This window comes from Desmodus rotundus, chromosome 7, assembly GCF_022682495.2.
Source record: "Desmodus rotundus isolate HL8 chromosome 7, HLdesRot8A.1, whole genome shotgun sequence".
Lineage (NCBI taxonomy): Eukaryota > Metazoa > Chordata > Mammalia > Chiroptera > Phyllostomidae > Desmodus > Desmodus rotundus.
In genome coordinates, this window is record NC_071393.1 from 63,518,495 (window position 1) to 63,530,589 (window position 12,095).

Consider the following 12,095-nt stretch of genomic DNA (forward strand, 5'->3'; position numbering starts at 1 on the left):
GCTCGGTCTCCAGTTTTACCTCGGCTTTGATTATGCCTTTCCGTGTAACTCGTTTTGTTAACAGGACTCGTTTGTCAAAGACAACTGCTGCTTATTTCGTAACTGTCATATCTTTCCTTTTCCTCAAGCTCTCAGGACTTTTCTTGTGTCAGTGTCTGAGCTCCAGTAGCACTTTTTGTAGTTAGCCTCTATTATAGAAATTACCACACGGTGTAATAACTATTTGTTTACTCGTCACTCCACGCCCCGCCCTGCCTCTTTTCTGAAAATTGCAACTTCCTGTTTACCTTTGTACCCACAGGGCTTCTCTCCTGCTCTGACACGGAAAAAACTCAATAAATGGTAAATAAATGAATAAACGTGACTTCCCCACTTGCTGGCTTTGTGACCTTGAGAAAATTATTTAACCTCCCTGTGCTTCTCATTTATGAAATGGGGGTAATAATAGTGCATCTCCCTCGTCAGGTTGTCAGTCCTTTAGGGAGATAATGCAAGTTGAGCATGTAGAAGGTGCTTCATACCTGGTAGTAATAATAATAATTAGTCACAGGAGATATTTCTAATTTATGGGAGCTTGGGGTTACCAATCTCCTGTGGCACTGATAGGCAATATTAACGAACAATACCGACGGTAAATATTTTTTGAGCTTTCCCCCCCACATTTCAGGCACAAATCTAAGCACCTTTTAAGTGTTTGCTCTTTTATTCCTCTCAACAATCTTGAGAGGTAAGATACTATTGTTACTCCCATTTTACAAATAAGGAAACTCCGGTTACAGAAAGCCTAAGTATTTTCCCCCAAGATCATGGATCTAGTAAATGCCAAAACAAAGTTTTGAACCTATACACTTGGATCCTTATTTCTCCCACTGCTTTACAAATGATGCAAACCAGTTTTATGTTAACGACATTGGCTTTGATATGTTCAAAACTGGGATCTCCGCAGGGCCTGAAGCTGCGGAGTTGGTCAGGAAAAGGCCTTTCCTCCACTTGGACCCATGCCTTACCTCTCTCTGCTCTCTACTGCACCCCTTGAGGGGTGAGATAGAACCCTCCATGTAAGAGGAGGGTGTTGAGCAAAGGAAAGAGGGACAAAGAGGTTGGGGAATTAAAAATATTTAAGTCCTGAAAGCGATCATGGAGCTTTTAGTATCGTGTTTGGCTGTGTTCTCCATGCTGAGTCCTTAGCTGATGCCTGGAATTCTTAGGACTTCACCTTAGCTTCAAGGAGTTTTCAGTCTAGTTGGAAAGAGAGGTCAGATACATAAATTAAAAAGCCAGAGAGCCATGGGGAGTACCCATGGCAGTCAGAATGTGGGTGGCTGGGAAAGGAAGCAGGACAGATGGTGGTGAGATGGGAGGAGTTGTAGGGGGAAGGAGGAAGAGAGCCCATGGTCTGGTGTGCTGAATAAATAGAAAACTGCTGAAAATAAAATCAAGATCTATGTTGTTGGGAGCAATCATTATCATCATCGTCATCATCACCATCGGGAAGAAACTGCACCAGAGTAGAGCAATAGCAAATGCTTTTTGAGCTTTTTATTACTTATTAGAATGACTTCCAAGTGCAAGGCACTGTGCAAAACACATTTAAGAATGAATTCAAACCAAAAAAAGATGAGGAAGAAAAGAGGACCACGGTGCTTGTAATGAGTTTAAGCTTTAATTTGTTTAGTGAGTATAAGTGTCCAGGCTTACATAAATCACATCCTAGACCATCAAGTACATGTAGGAATGGGTCTATGGAGTTGTTCTTAGAATTCTTTCAGGAATTATGAAAAATAGTGAAAGCAATGGAATATGGGCAGAGTTTGGTTTTCAAAATGACAGCATAACTTTTACAGAGTACTCACTGTATGCTTGGCACTGTTCTAAGTACTTCACGTATATTATATCATTTAAACCTCACCATACCTCTAGGGAATAGGTGTTATTTTCGTCCTTGTTTTATAATTGAGGAAACTGAATCACAGATAGTTTAGATAATTTGCTCAAGATCAAACTAGTTGCATGTGCAGGAGCCAAGGTGTTATGGTCTGAGTGTTTGTGTATCTCCAAATTCTTTTTTTCTACTGTATCAATAAAAATACCAGGTTTAATATGCCAAAAAACCAATGATGCCAGATACTGAATTTATATTGTACTGTCCTTTGAACACTGTCTCCCCAAATTCTTTTGTCGATTTCCTGACCCCGGAGGTGATGATCTCAGGAGGTGGGCCTTTGGGAGATGCTTTGGTCATGAGGGCGGAACCCAGCCTTTTCTGCCATGTGAGGACACAGTGAGAAGGCTCTGGATATGAACCAGGGAGAGAAACTTCACCAGAAGGTGACCATGTTGGCCCTTAATCTTAGACTTCCGAACAATAAATTTCTGTTGTTTATAAGCTACCCAGTTGATGGTAATTTTTTTTAATAGGAGACTGAATGGACTAAGACAGAAACTTGGTCCTGAGAAGTGGGGGTGCTGCTGTAACAAACACCTAAAAATGTAGAAGTGGCTTTGGAGCGGGGTAATGGGCAGAAGAGTCTGGAGATGCATGCTGGAGACAGCCTCCATTGCCATGAAGGGATTGTTAAGGGCAACTCTTGTGAGGGCTCAGAAGAGGAGAGCTGCAGAGAGGGCTTCAGTTTTCTTAAAGAATAGCTATGTGGTAGTGCAAGTGTTGTTAGAAATATGGACAGTAGAGGTTATTCTGAGAGGTCTCAGATGGAGCTGAAGGATACTAGAAAGCGGAGAAAAAGGGATCCTTATTATAAAGTGGCAAAGAGCTCTGCTTAACTCGGTTTGGGTTCTAGTGTTGTGCGGAAGGTAGAACTTGTGAACAATGAAATTGGATATTTGGTTGAAGAAATTTCTAAGCAAAATGTTGAAGAAGCAGCCTGGTTTCTCTTGAATGCTTATACTAAAATATGAGAAGAGAATACAGGTGGAATTTTTAATCAAAAAGGATGCAGAACTTAAAGATTTGGAAAACTCTTATCACTATCTAATATAGTATACATTTTATTCATTTACACTGTTTCCTGCGGGCTCCTCTCACAAGAATGTAAGTTTAATGGGGGCAGGGATCCATTTGTTAGCTGGTATTTCCTCAGTGCCCAAGTACAAAGTAGGTACTTAATAAAATGTTGAATGAATCAATTAGCCAATGACTGTCAGCCATAGGCATTACATAGATTATATGTCTTAATACACTCAACTGCCCTTTTTATTATTAACCCCATTATAAAGAAGAGAAAATTGAAGCTTAGGGAAGAGGTATAACTTGCTGAAATTCACCCCAATAGTAATTGTACAACTGGATTCAAACCTCGATCCTGTCATTCCAGAGCCCTTGCATCTAACACTGTGTGAAAATACCTGTTATGTACTAGAAGCTATGCTTAAGAAACTGGTAAAATGAGGAAGTCCAGGACGCTTAGAGAGTCCCAAAGAAGCTGGACCCAAGGAGGAACACACCAAGGCACATCATAATTACATTACTCAAGATTAAACAGAAGGAGAGAATCTTAGAAGCAGCAAGAAATAAGGACACAGTTACCTACAGAGGAGTTCCCATAAGACTGTCAGCTGATTTCTCAAAAGAGACCTTACAGGCAAGAAGGGGCTGGCAAGAAGTATTCCAAGTCATGAAAGGCAAGGACCCACATCCAAGATTACTGTATCCAGCAAAGCTTTCATTTAGAATGGAAGGGCAGATAAAGTGCTTCTCAGATAAGGTCAAGTTAAAGGAGTTCATCATCACCAAGCCATTATTATATGAAATGTTAAAGGGACGTATCTAAGAAAAAGAAGATAAAAAATAGGAACAGTAAAAATGACAGCAAACTCACAGTTATTAACAACCACACCTAAAACAAAAACAAAAGCAAACTAAGCAAACAACTAGAACTGGAACAGAACCACAGAAATGGAGATCACATGGAGGGTTATCAACAGGGGAGTGGGAGGGGGAGATAGGGGGAAAGGTACAGAGAATAAGTAGCATAAGTGGTAGGTAGAAAATAGACAGGGGGAGGGTAAGAATAGTATAGGAAATAGAAAAGCCAAAGAACTTATAAGTATGACCCATGGACATGAACTATAGGGGGGGAATGTGGGAGGGAGGGGGTGGGCAGGATGGAGTGGTGTGAAGGGGGGGGAAATGGGACAACTGTAATAGCATAATCAATAACTATATTTTTTAAAAATAAAAAATAAATAAAATAAAAATACTGGAAAAAAAGAAACCTGGTAAAATGCATTAGTCCAGAGGAGGGCAGTATAAATGGTGCAGGGTCTTTAAGCCATATCATGTGATAAGCTGTTTGTGGAACTAGAAAGTTTTACACGTAAAGAAAAGCTTAACTTTCATGAGGGATTGAATATACGAAAACTAGACCCAAATATTTGAAGAGCTGTAGTGTAAAGCAAGAATTTGTTTATTTTGTATAGTCTGGAGAGCAGAAACTGGAATTAATGGAGTAAATAAAGAAAGTCAGCCTACTCCCTGCTCGAGGCACAGAAAACTGAGCACACAGGTAGGGTTAATGCAGAGGGACACCTGTCCCTGGGCCTTCAGGGCTCCTTGACAACCACGGACTCACTCACGGCTTTCAGGGTGTCATAACTTCCCAGAAGAGAAGGGCAAAGGGAAATTCTGGAAGCAAGTTGCCTTAGATGATCACATAAAGCCAAAGAAAGTGAAAGAATGTATGTAATTGTGCTTCTATTTCTAAAGAGCAGAGTTCCTAAAATGGGATTACTGGGACAGAAGCTATAGTCAAAGGGAGTATGTATGTTTTGTTTGTTTGTTTTAAAGGTCAGGGAAGGCTGCTCTAGGAGATGACAATGGAGCTGAGACCAGGATGATGAGAACCACAGGAAAGCAATTTTCTTGTCCTCGTTTTATTTTATTTTTTAAAAAGATTTTATTTATTTATTTTTAGAGAGAGGGGAAGGAAGGGAAAGAAACATCAATGTGTGTTTGCCTCTTGCAGCGCTCCCTACTGGAGACCTGGGCTGAAACCCAGGTATGTGCCCTGACTTGGAATAGAACCAATGACCCTTTGGTTTGCAGGCGGCACTCAGTCCACTGAGCCACACCAGCCAGGGCAAGTACATTGTGTTTAATTGTAATAGATGGCACAGGTGACTGTTTCAGAAATATTTTAGAGCAGGTGACATTCCTATAAGTTTGAATGTACTACTCTCCAATTCTCTTCACCAGCATTGGATGTTACTGCCCTCATATTCTTTGGTACTGTAAATAAAAAAATTATAATTGACCCTGGCTAGTGTGGCTAGGTGGATTCAGGGCCCATCTGCGAAACAAAAGGTGGCCAGTTTGATTCCCAGTCAGGGAACATGCTTGGGTTGCTGGCCAAGTCCCCAGTAGGGGACATGTGAGAGGCAACCACACATTGATGTTTCTCTGCCTCTTTCTCCTTCCTTCCCCCTCTCTCTAAAAATAAATAAATAAAATCTCTTAAAAATTATAATTGGTTTCTTTAATTTGCATATCCCAAACTACAGTGGGGTTGGTCATCTTATATCAGTTAGCCATGTGACTGACCTAGTCACTAATATTCTTTGGTCATTTTCCTTTTGAGTTATGTTTTTCTTAACAATTTGTAGATTCTCTTAATTTTTTTTCACTTAGATGTTAGATATTTGATTTAGAAACATTTTCACAATCTATTGTTTGTCTTTTCAGATTTATTATCTTTTTACCATTAAAATTTTAAATTTTATGTAAAAAAAAAAAAAGTGAAAGGAGCAAAAGGCCTGGGGTGGAAAGAAAGGTCGGCTGCAGTTTCAGTAAATTTCTAAAAATCCTCGGTTGGGATATAGATGAAGTTGGGTTAAAAAGAAGTCACTGGAGAAGGAATGCAGACAGCTCTTGGAAAACCTTGGCTTGAGAGCAAAAGTGGAGGTTGGGGAAATCATTCAAGACTGCAGAAGTATGCAGTAGAGAGCTTTCCAAGATGCGGAAACTTCTGCGTTTGAAGGGAGTGGGGAAGTTGAAGACCCTACTGTATGATTATGGGAGCAAGCTGCCTTGTGCTTTGGAAGAGCATGAGATGCAGGGCTGGGGACACCTCTTGGGGGTTTGAGAGTGACCTCAATCATGCCCATTGTTTGAGCCCATGGTCTATTACAAAATTAAATACTAAGATGGTTTTGATAATACTTGGTATATTTTAAGTGTTTATATTTAGCAAATGAAACTTTTAGTGCAAAGCAATAATATAGTGCTATTAACAAAACACCTACAGACATTTTTTTAGACTTCAAAATTTAAGAACCTAATAAGTGTGAGGTTGGGCTTCAAGTATTCTCCTGGCCCCAAGGTGAGGATGAGTTTAGGAGGGTGTGTGCAGGTTAGAGGCCCTCCCCATCAGCCAAAGTCTCCAAAGGCCTTAGAGAAGTGTCACAGAAATTTCCCACCCTTACATAAAGGCGTTACAGAGGCCCGCTTGCCTTGGCTAGAGGGAGTTCTGTCACAGCATTCTGAAGTCCCGGACAGCGGACCCACCCGGACCCCCAACCAGAAGTCTAGGCGATCAGCGTCCTGGAGTAATCAGTGTCTGAGGCATCCACAGGGTGGCAGCGTGACAACTCAGAGGACCTCTGAAGGGAGGGCTACAAAGTGTCTCCCTTCCTTCCGCGGATCCTCTGTCCCAACCGGCTCAACATTGTCCTTCTTGGAGCTATTCTAGGGCTGCTGACCAACCCCCGCACAGGGACGAGAGACGGAAACTCTGACAAGGCCCTCTCTGCATCTGGAAGACTAAGGCTTGTCATCCTGTCGCGCCCATAGCACCACCCCTTTAAGTACAGGTGTCCTGGGTGGAAACATGGAAAGTGGGAAGGGGGACAGGACAGGCTGGTGGTATCTGTGGTCTTGTGCTGGGGGTGGGGCGGTTGGCTTTCCCTCAGCTGCTCTTACTTCGGGCTTGATTTGCAGTGCCAATATCCAGCACAAGGGGGAGCTGCCACCTACCAAAACTTGCCCAGTTGGTCTCTGCTGTGTAGAGGGGTGCACCCCCAGCCAGAGAGGGGTGGGTCTTTCGTCCCCTTCCCCAGCTTTCCTCCACCCAGAACTTATATGCAGTTTTGTGCAGGCATAGGGTGGGGGGGACCTCTGGAGCACAGGCCAGTAGAGTGGAGGGAGACACGGGACAAATGGAATGGAGCTTAGAGGGCTGTAGGGAAAAAGAGATCCTGCTGCTGGGCTTTCCAGGTCAGGGTCCAGAAGCGGGCTGGCCCGGGGTGCAGTCAGAAGGATCTATATTTCCAGAAGAGCTGGGCCAACACAACCCAGTACTGACTGACCCCTCTCACTTTAGAGGTAGGCTGGTGGGGAGGGTCAACACAGAGGGAAGAGGACTATAGGGCCAAAGTAGTGGTTCTGAAGTTACGACCCTCTTTACCTCAATATATTTTTCTTTATTTTTTTAACCTTTTAAAGATTGAGAACTATAAAGTTACAGAAATAGAGTTTACAGAAATAAAATAAGCTTAAGTGTATATATAGTTCAATGATTTTTTAACTTATGTATTCACTACTTACTATGCATAATACTTGTGTACATGTGTATACAACACAGGACTTGTGTACTCACAGGTCCCACTGTTTACTTATGTATGTCACAGCTCTCATCGGCAATCCAAGTCAGCAAACTTTTATTAACTTAAGGGGCTTCTGTGTGCCTAGAACCACCTTACTCTTCTGTAAAAAAAAGTAAGGAGCCCTAGCTAGTGCGGCTCAGTGGACTGAGTGCCAGCCTGCAAACCAGGGGTTCACCAGTTCAGTTCCCAGCCAGGCACATGCCTAGGTTGTGGGCCAGGTCCCCAGTGGGGGGATGCGTGAGAGTCAACCACACATTGATGTTTCTTTCCCTCTCTTTCTCCCTCCTTTCCACTCTGTAAAAATAAATAAATAAAATCTTTAAAAAAGTAAGGACAAGCTAATGATGGTGTTGAGAGGAAATGCATGTGACTTGAGACATTGACTTCTAATTCAGTGTTTCTCTGGGCTCATTATCACCTTCCTCCAGGAAGCCTCTTTTTTAGACTTTTCTAATAACATCCCAATAAATTTTACTATAGATTAAAAAAAAAGTAAGGACAGCAGATGTTTGTCCAGTGGCTGTGATGAGGTCAGTATTACTATAAATCATAGTCATTCCTTGACAGGGTGACATGATTGTGCCTTAGATGGCAACAGCCAGCTGTGTGATCACTTGCAGTGGCTGCATTTTGGGAATCCAAAGTGAGACAAATTGTCACATCTGAATATACTAACTCACAGAACCTCAGGAAGATATTATTGGATACAGGGTATATGGTCAGGGCAGCCACACTCCTAGCACAGAGCCAGGTACTGAGTGGCTAAGGAGAGCATTTTTGGGAATCAATCCTGCTCTCTGGCCTGGTGCTACTTGTCTCTGGAAGCTGGGCGGAGGGTGACGTCTTTGACCACAGGCGTGATTAAAATGAGCTGCAGCCTTTTGCGTGTGTGTGAATCTGCTAAGCCTTCGGAGGCACTGGTGTCCTGTTCCCCTTTTCTTGGCCCCCTCCTCCAACTTTGTGGTTAGCCTGTCCTTGCATCATGCAGACCCCATGATCCCCTCTTGCCCCAAGTCAGGGAAGTGCCCCTAGCGGGAAATCAAGTGAGTGAGCAGGAAGTGACCCACGGTGAGGCAGCTCCAGACCTGGCCTGGTCCCTGAGTCAATGAGCTACTTCAGACACTCAAAGGAAGTCCTTCCGCCAATTCACTACAGTGTGGACACCTCTTCTGTTCCCTCTTCTGCCCCTCCCTCCCCAGGTGTGGGTCTTTGGGGGCAGGAAGCTAATCTCCTCCTCCTCTAAACCACAAAGGGGCCCTTGGAGGAATAAGAGACTCTGGGGGTCCTTGGCCTCAGCATGGAGGCAGCAGAGGAAGCTTCCTCCCTGGAATATGGTAACAACCTCTGGTCTGGGGTGCCTGATCCTGTTGTGGAACCCCTGGGCCCAGGACTGGTGAGGGGCAGGGGAGGACAGAGGGGGTTGGGCCTGACTGGGGAAGGCTGGCCTGGAAGGCGTTCAGCCATCGGCCCTAGGCCAAGGTGGAAAGTATGTGTGTGAGCTCATTTGGAAGGTGGCTTTTGGCCAGTCAGGCCTGCCTCCCTTTCAGGGCCCCACTGTCCAGCCTCCTTGCAGGCTGCCTCTAGGTCTCCCTGCCCCCTCCCCATCTCTGGGTCTCTCCTGTCTCCCAAGACTGTCTGAGGGAGGAAGGCAACCCGCCCCCCCCAGGCTAGGTGTGCAGGAATTGATCTTCTAAAGGAGGTGAATTCAGGTTTAAGGGGAGGAGGTGGTTGGAAGGGGGAATGGGGACTGCAGGACAATTGAACATCCTTGACTGGGGCTTCCTTGGGGTTTTAGGGAGTGGGAACTGCTCTTGAAGGCCCCCCCGCAAACCCTTGCCACAGCTATTCACCATGCTCTTCCCTCCCCTACCTGCTGCCATTGGTCTACTCAGTGCCTCGGCTTCTGAGTCCTGCTACCTCCTTTCTTCCCCGGCAATGCCTGCTCCTGCCCCCATGAAGGGATGTGACTGCTGGCAGAGTAGATTCCTGAGGAAGGGCCCTTGTCCCCCAGCAGCCCCAGTCCCCATGCTGATGTCAGATGCACTGCAGGGCGGAGTGGTCAAGCACACGTGCATGCTGGCAGATGCCCTGCCATGCAGACACCCAGCTAAGTGGGGTACACACGGGACAGGATACTCAAGAGACATGGTCAGAATCTGCCTGTACAGAAAAAACAACAACAAAAAAATCAGACGACCCGGGTTTTAATTTTGTATTAACAAGCGGTGGCCTTCAGCAAGTCTTATCTGGGCCTCAGTTATGGCATCTGTAAAATGGAGGCAGCGTTACTACCTGTGCCATTGGGTGTTGTGAGGATCTTGGCAAATGTTGGTTTCCTACATTTGGAAAGGGAAATAGGGATACAGAGGGGGAGAGGACTGGGACGTCCATCAGATTGTGGGGAGAGGGGACCCTTGGGGAGGGACCATGAGAGGTCAGCAGAGCTGGCTAGGCTGTGTGTTGGGGGGGTCACTCTGCTCAGTCCTCTCTTCTCTAGAGCTCCACTTAGATCTTCCCTTCCCACCCTGCTGACCCCCTGCCTGGCTGGCAGTCTTGGAGGCATGGGTACAGCTGGTAGCAAGATCCTTGGAGAAGGGAGGTGATGGCAAGGGAGTCCGTGGCTTCCCCCTCCAGTGTGTGGGGTGCAGAGCACTGCCTCTCTTCAGCGCTTGCCCCCAGTTTCGTCTCCTTGGAGCCGGCTTCCCTGGGTTCTGCCCAAACCTCCTCATAGATTCCCCTTGGCTCCCTCCTGGCTGCTCTAACTCACATGTGCTGCTTTCGAATAAAGGAACTTGGAACCATAGACATTGGGTCAGGCCCAATGGACAAAGGGGGTAGGGCCAGTGAAGGCACATTTGCTGGTCTCTTAGGAGCCCTGGGGCCCTCTGCTCTCCTCTCACCCAGCCTGACCAAGGCAAGTGGTTCACTCAGCCAGGGCTGGGAGGTCACCAAGTCACTTCCTGGGTAGCCAGGCAGCCTCACTGAGCTGGATCCCTCAGGCCCAGGGCAGCACGAGACCAGCAGCCTCCACCCTGCAATTCTCCCTGCTCTTCCACCCCTCCCCCCTTTGTCTCTGGTCCTCCATTCCCATGTCTCCCCTTGGCTACGGAGAGGATCTTGTGATTCCAGAATCAGGGCCAAACAATTTCCTCGTGATGGGGAAACCACATTCAGCCTCGGGAGGCTGGGGCTCTCCCTCCTCTTCCCTCTGGCCATCCCCCCTCCCCAGGCTCCTCCACTGGTTCCAGCTGTGTTTTGCAGAACTCCCACTGGATAACATCTGTAATTGCCTCCAGATGTGGGCCACAAAAACACAAGGGGGCCATGAGCTCATCTTTGAGCTCCTTGCCACATGCACAGGCCTCACCACCCCCAGACACCCCTGACTTTTCCGTGCCAGCTTCTCAGGGGTCCCTATCTCCTTTGGTGAGGGTGGCAGGGAGGTGGTGTTCAACTCCACTGAGACACACAGGCTGTGCCCAACAGCTGTTGGCAGGAGAGGCACACGAGGCTGGGTGTAGGGTCAGGGTTCTTGGCTGGCAGGAAGGTGGGGTACCCCTTCTGCCAAAGCAATCACACCAAGCAGCCCTGAATAGCAGCTGGATAGGACTGGCCTAGGTGGGGCCAGGGTTCTTGGAGGCAGGCTGTGGAGGGGGCCTGGGCTGAAGCCCAGGGTGGGCTGGGCTGAGGCAGGAAGGGAAAGGGGTGGGGAGTGGGGGAGGACTGCTCCCCTCCAGCTGAGCTGACTCAGCAACTGAGCTATTCCTCCCTCAGGCTGGTTTCGGAGGAAGGGTGGGTCAGCAGCCTGGGATCCCTGTCTGGGCAGCAGTTTGTAAGGAAAGAGGAAACAAAGCCTTGCTATTCTGTTCTGCCCTTCCAACCTGACCATCCTGCCTCTCCTGGGTGGTTGGGGTAAGAGCCCTGTTTGGCCAGAGATAGGCCACTCCTAACTGGCCTTGAAGCAGCCAGTCTGTTTCCCTGTCTGTTACCTCTGTCCCAGGAGCCCAGCCCCAGGCCCGAAGGAGGCTTAGATCCTGAGGACTGGGATGGAAGGCCTGCCACAGCCTGGGGCTGAATATGATCCTGGGAATCCCCAGCAGGAGGCAGAGCCTTGAGGAAACAGGGTCCGTGGCCAGATCACAGGACAAGATAGTGCCATTTAGGAAGATTTTCCGAGTGGCCTCAGCTTGACCACTTCCTCTTGCCTTCGTAGCCCTGGGCCTCAAAGGCAGCCCAGTAGGCCAGGTTGGGAGGGCGGCTGGGACCTGTGGATCGCCCCCTCTGCCCTCACAGAGTACACCTTCCTCCTCAACTCTGGCCCCCGAATCCCTTTATCTACCAAGAGTAAACATACTCCTTTATGAAAAATACCAAATGCCCCCCTTCTGGAAAGCACTGCTCATGAGCATGCTCCCCCCTTTCCATTCTCCTTGTAGCCACAGCCCATTCACCCTGGGAGAGAACTGCAGCCTCACAAA

The 12,095-nt window shown here is 46.8% G+C and overlaps 1 non-coding gene across 1 annotated transcript; it reads right to left on the reverse strand.

The window, feature by feature from the left end:
* Positions 1 to 2,070: 2,070 nt before the first annotated feature.
* Positions 2,071 to 2,159, reverse strand: LOC112301602 (small nucleolar RNA SNORA8). The gene has a single exon (XR_002974507.1). It is a non-coding gene; the product is annotated as a small nucleolar RNA SNORA8 (small nucleolar RNA).
* Positions 2,160 to 12,095: the final 9,936 nt, after the last annotated feature.